We start from the raw sequence: 6,261 nt of genomic DNA, 5'->3' as shown, positions 1-6,261 counted from the left end.
TTGGAAGGATTTCTGCAGATTTTCTGTAACAGAGAGATTCTAGTCACTGTTTATGTAGGCACCTATTACATTTATTCTGTACTATAAGACCCAAGTGGCACTCTCTTTATCCATTTAACGACATTACCCAGGGGAAGTTGTTGCTGACTATATTTAATAAAACCTCACACACCTATTTGGGATACTTACAAACGTTGCTTACAGCTAGACAAACCTTGAATCCTATATACTTTTTTAGATGCATCAAGTCTAAATAAAGATACAGTGCATACTGGAACACATGTCAGAGATAGCAAACAATTGATTATTTGCGGATTACCTGCACATGGTGCCTAGAAATGCTGAAACGTAGGGGGTGCCAAGTGGTTTCAATGTTCATAGACTATTGTAGACATCTTTTGGAGGGGGTTATAAGAAATCACCCTCCTCAAAGAGAATAGTGTGCTAAATCTGTAGGCAAATTAGAGTATCAGAACCTTCAGAGTGGGTTTGATAATACAGTTAGCTGTGCCTCCACCCACAGGGCCTCTGTGAACAGGGGGGAGTGCCTTCCTGGGAAATTAACTAGTAATCTAATCAGTAATTACGAAGGTAATTGGGAGCAGAGGAACTACTGCAACCCGCATATAACATTAACCATAAGTAAAAAAATGCATGCCAGTATGGAAATAATACAGGTTTTGTATATTAAACAATTAATAATGGTACATGCATCCAATGTAAAAACAGGTATTATTACAAAGAGCCCAACAAGAGTTCTGGTGAAATTCTGCATATACAGTCAGGTCCATAAATATTGGGACATCGACACAATGCTAACATTTTTGGCTCTATACACCACCACAATGCATTTGAAATGAAACAAACAAGATGTGCTTTAACTGCAGACTGTCAGCTTTAATTTGAGGGTATTTACATCCAAATCAGGTGAACGGTGTAGGAATTACAACAGTTTGCATATGTGCCACCCACTTATTAAGGGACCAAAAGTAATGGGACAGAATAATAATCATAAATCAAACTTTCACTTTTTAATACTTGGTTGCAAATCCTTTGCAGTCAATTACAGCCTGAAGTCTGGAACACATAGACATCACCAGACGCTGGGTTTCATCCCTGGTGATGCTCTGCCAGGCCTCTACTGCAACTGTCTTCAGTTCCTGCTTGTTCTTGGGGCATTTTCCCTTCAATTTTGTCTTCAGCAAGTGAAATGCATGCTCAATCGGATTCAGGTCAGGTGATTGACTTGGCCATTGCATAACATTCCACTTTTTTCCCTTAAAAAACTCTTTGGTTGCTTTTGCAGTATGCTTTGGGTCATTGTCCATCTGCACTGTGAAGCGGCGTCCAATGAGTTCTGAAGCATTTGCCTGAATATGAGCAGATAATATTGCCCGAAACACTTCAGAAATCATCCTGCTGCTTTTGTCAGCAGTCACATCATCAATAAATACAAGAGAACTAGTTCCATTGGCAGCCATACATGCCCACGCCATGCCACTACCACCACCATGCTTCACTGATGAGGTGGTATGCTTAGGATCATGAGCAGTTCCTTTCCTTCTCCATACTCTTCTCTTCCCATCACTCTGGTACAAGTTGATCTTGGTCTCATCTGTCCATAGGTTGTTGTTCCAGAACTGTGAAGGCTTTTTTAGATGTCGTTTGGCAAACTCTAATCTGGCCTTCCTGTTTTTGAGGCTCACCAATGGTTTACATCTTGTGGTGAACCCTCTGTATTCACTCTGGTGAAGTCTTCTCTTGATTGTTGACTTTGACACACGTACACCTACCTCCTGGAGAGTGTTCTTGATCTGGCCAACTGTTGTGAAGGGTGTTTTCTTCACCAGGGAAAGAATTCTTCGGTCATCCAGCACAGTTGTTTTCCGTGGTCTTCCGGGTCTTTTGGTGTTGCTGAGCTCACCGGTGCGTTCCTTCTTTTTAAGAATGTTCCAAACAGTTGTTTTGGCCACGCCTAATGTTTTTGCTATCTCTCTGATGGGTTTGTTTTGTTTTTTCAGCCTAATGATGGCTTGCTTCACTGATAGTGACAGCTCTTTGGATCTCATCTTGAGAGTTGACAGCAACAGATTCCAAATGCAAATAGCACACTTGAAATGAACTCTGGACCTTTTATCTGCTCATTGTAATTGGGATAATGAGGAAATAACACACACCTGGCCATGGAACGGGTGAGAAGCCAATTGTCCCATTACTTTTGGTCCCTTAATAAGTGGGTGGCGCATATGCAAACTGTTGTAATTCCTACACCGTTCACCTGATTTGGATGTAAATACCCTCAAATTAAAGCTGACAGTCTGCAGTTAAAGCACATTTTGTTCGTTTCATTTCAAATCCATTGTGGTGGTGTATAGAGCCAAAAATATTAGAATTGTGTCGATGTCCCAATATTTATGGACCTGACTGTATACAGTAGCCGGGTATATATAGTTACTAGTAAAGCTACCTCCAGATGAATGTTGCAGCAAAGCTCAGTTGCAGGGGCCCTTGAGGATGATCTAGATAGGATGTCCGTTTTTGTGTCAGAGACCTAAAGACAAGATCATCAGTGATGGGGAGAGCATCCAACCGTTGTCCAACCAGCCTGGAATGCAGATTCTTACTAGCTGAAACTATGGTGTGGCACCTGAACTCAGAGTCAGCCTATCCACTCTGGATCTTAGTCTCCAGTAGCTTCTAAGCTGTCATACAACTGGGCCTCTAACTATAGAGTGACCATCAGATGCCTAACCTGGCTCTAGCCTATGCTGGCCATTAAAATCTGAGCTAAAACTAGCTATAGATTCCCAGACCTGAAGGGACAGGGTTAACTAAAATAACAAGAGCTGCATATAATCTTTATTGCAATAAATAGGTTCACCTACTAATATACTGAAAGGTGACCACTACATACACACTTAAGCACAAGCCTAGTTATATGGCATCTGCATGTGAGATAACAATAGCACAGAGATACATATGTCACAAGGATATATTTAGTCTCTGCTTCTGGTCTGGGTGAAATACAGCAGATCGTGTGTGTGCATGTAAGATCATGTGGCTCAGTTCCTCTCTCTTTCCCCACTTCCTTTTTCTGGGGTTTCTGACCCGGCTAGCAGGGACAGGAAGCACTTGTCTATAACAACTAACTCTATGGTAACAAACAACAGCTATTTACAAATATAGACAGTATAGGACAGTAGGTTCCCACACAATCATCTCTACCTCCCTACAATATGATCCTATAAATCACAAGCACAAAAGTTATGTAAAAATGCTGGTATAGCATGTACTAGCACAGTACTGTGTGCATCTTGAAGAGGGTAAAATGAACAAAGATGAACAGACACAGGCTTTATCTGCAGTGCACCCAATCACCTAGTAATAGCACAATACATGTAGGCCTTTTGCTTTCAAGAACCACGTACCTGTACACACAGGGCCCTAAATGTCGGTACCACTCGGTGCAGCTCTCAGCCTCATCTGGTCACAACGTACTATTGATTTTGACAGGCTACCTGCAGTGGGGTCCGACACTGTACCTGTCCCTCCCAGGTGTACGAATGTGCTGGGAGGAACACACAGCAGATAGACAGCATTGTGAGCGAGGGGCCTTGCTCTACTTGTAAATGGTTTGTGTTTGAAACATACTGTACATTCTTTAGTTGCAAGTGATTAGGTCAACCCCCAGGAAATTTGCCTCAGAGCTTAGGAAATTAGGTGAAGCTCTGCTGACTTCCATCAACCAATCATATGGAGGCAAAATGCAAATGAAGAGCAAAATGTTCCTTGCATGTGATTCTTTGTAAAGGGAAACTTCCCCACAATCTCTAAGTTCTGGGCAATTTCCCTTGCAAAGAGCAACTCCCCTTAAAAAAATGAATAGCCTATTGCCTATATTAAAGTAACCCTATATAATCAAGCACTCAACACAAGAAAAACTGCACCACCTTGATGCATTACCACTAAAACCATTTATAGTTTAAAAACAACAATGGAAACTGCTAAAGACTGCTCATCTCCTGTAAGGGGTTAAGGGAAATTCCCTTTCTAAAGCCTCATGTGTTACAATAGACAATATACAAGACTTACTTTTACAGTCAACCTTTAAGGGTCAATTAAAATAGAAAATCTACTACTACTACTTAGAGAGTAGTAGTCAATGGGTCACATTCTTAGGTAACTTTGAATTTGCCTTAGGAACATGAAAGAGAAACAGTCACTTGGAGAAGTATGGTGGAAAACATTCACCAGTTGACAGAAATAAGCATTATATACGGTTGCTGATTAGTTTCCTAAACCTGACATGGTACCATTCATTACTGGGCTGCAAACTAGATTACTTAAAATGCTGCAGCAAACCTGAAGAGCACATTACTGTCTCACCTAGAACTTTGTTTCTGCAGACCTAAGATCAGGGACCTCTTCCTGAGACTGGTCACTCATATGATGGTCCCTGGGGGTTAGAAGACCCTGTCTACTGGGCCGCTGTACACAGCTTCATGCACTTGCCTTTTGCTTTGTAAAGGACACTTTTTGAATGATTTTTTTCCCCACTGGATGTCATTAAGTATCATTGCCAGGCATATGCACTTTGGTTGCAATTGCAAAGAGGACCATCAGAATAGAGAACAACCCTCTTTTACTGCAAATCACTGCCTTTTTCTATCTGTGCTCCCTCAGAGATTCCCACCAGTGTCCTCCACATTGTTTGACTACCAGACTCTTGCTGGTGTGAGCCCAGAACTATGGCGCTTTCCTCTGTAATGGCAGGAATTCCAGTTACATAAATAACTAAGTAAACTATACCAGAAGAAAAAGACAGGAGCCATGCATTATTTCAGGTAATTGTATGCCTTTGCCAAGACAGGGGAAAGTTAAGTAATGCAAAGAATTCTAAAGAAGCCTACTGTTCTGCCCCTGCTTAAAGAGGAAGCAGTGTCCAAAAAGGAAAGCTGAGGATAAAGGACCAGTCACCATTATTATTTATGGTCTCCTTGCAGATGATGTTTCCCCCATTACTGACTTACCATGCCTTGTTCTGCACTGTCTCTTGGTAGAAGCAGGGTTTAGTTTCCTCATGTCAGAGCTTCCAGAAAGAATAGTGAGCAGCACAGTAGTGACATCACCAAATCTAATTCCACCTCAATACTGGTAAATACCTTATATCATTATACTGGAAGCCCTTGAGGGTTCTTTCAGTGAGAAATTGGCTCCTTCGGGTGCGAGAAATTCAGTTGAAGTGGAGGTATCAATGTGTAGACAAGTACTCTGTTTTATGAGACTTGGGCGTTATGGATTGAATTTACCTCCTCTGACACATATAAGCAGTTGATGGTGTAATTCTTTTGGTCATGATTGAACAACTAGTATGTTTCAAAACTGATTCTTGCACTGCTTCATTGGGGATGGACTGCTCGAGTTTGATGCTGTTTTTGCCCCCATCTTCTAGGTGGACAAGGGTTCTTTGTTCTTTTATACTGGTTTCTTTTTCCTTTTTTTTTACTTCTCCCCTATTTTCCTTATGCCCTTTTTTCTCATTTCCCCCTTGTCCCTCCCTCCTATTTTAGGGCTGTTTGGACCCTTGTAGGCACTGGTACTGAGTCCTTACTTGGGGCCATTTTTGTCTGTATTTTTGCTTTGTCCTGTACATTATTTTATTGGCATAATTTCTACAATATTACACTGGGTTAGCTGGGATTGGGTGTTTGATTTTGTTGGGGCACAATGTTGGTGAACGGTATCCTTTCTAATGTAACTGGATTCCTATTGGAGTCTCATGTTTTTACAAATTTCTTGTCATGCTTGCTCTAATGCCTATAAATAAAGATTTAAAAAAATCTAATTCCAAATCTCCTGAGGCAGCAGTACCTTAGATCTTACACTGCAGATATACAGCCGTAAGGCTGTAAGCACTGGAGTACAATAGGCACATTCGCATGCCAGGAAGTACACTGCTATTTCTCAGGAGGAATTAAAGACAAAGGGGTTGATTTACTAAAACTGGAAAGTGCAAAATTTGGTGCAGCTCTGCATAGGATCCAATCAGGTTCCAGTTTTTTTTGTCAAAGCTTAATTGAACAAGCTGAAGTTAGAAGCTGATTGGCTACCATGCACAGCTGCACCAGGTTTTACATTCTCCAGTGTTAGTAAATCAACCCCAAAGTCTACCAAGTGGTTCATTTGATTGATACAGCTATGGCGTTGTATGTTTGTTGTACCCTAATAAAAAAGGTAAATGTGAATTTGCTGAAATCACTG

The sequence above is a fragment of the Staurois parvus genome, unplaced genomic scaffold (genome assembly GCF_062004578.1).
Source record: "Staurois parvus isolate SC_StPar_1 unplaced genomic scaffold, SC_StPar_1.0 ptg000207l, whole genome shotgun sequence".
In the NCBI taxonomy this organism is placed as follows: domain Eukaryota; kingdom Metazoa; phylum Chordata; class Amphibia; order Anura; family Ranidae; genus Staurois; species Staurois parvus.
The sequence above is the reverse complement of the archived record's forward strand: the minus strand, read 5'-3'. Positions refer to the sequence as shown.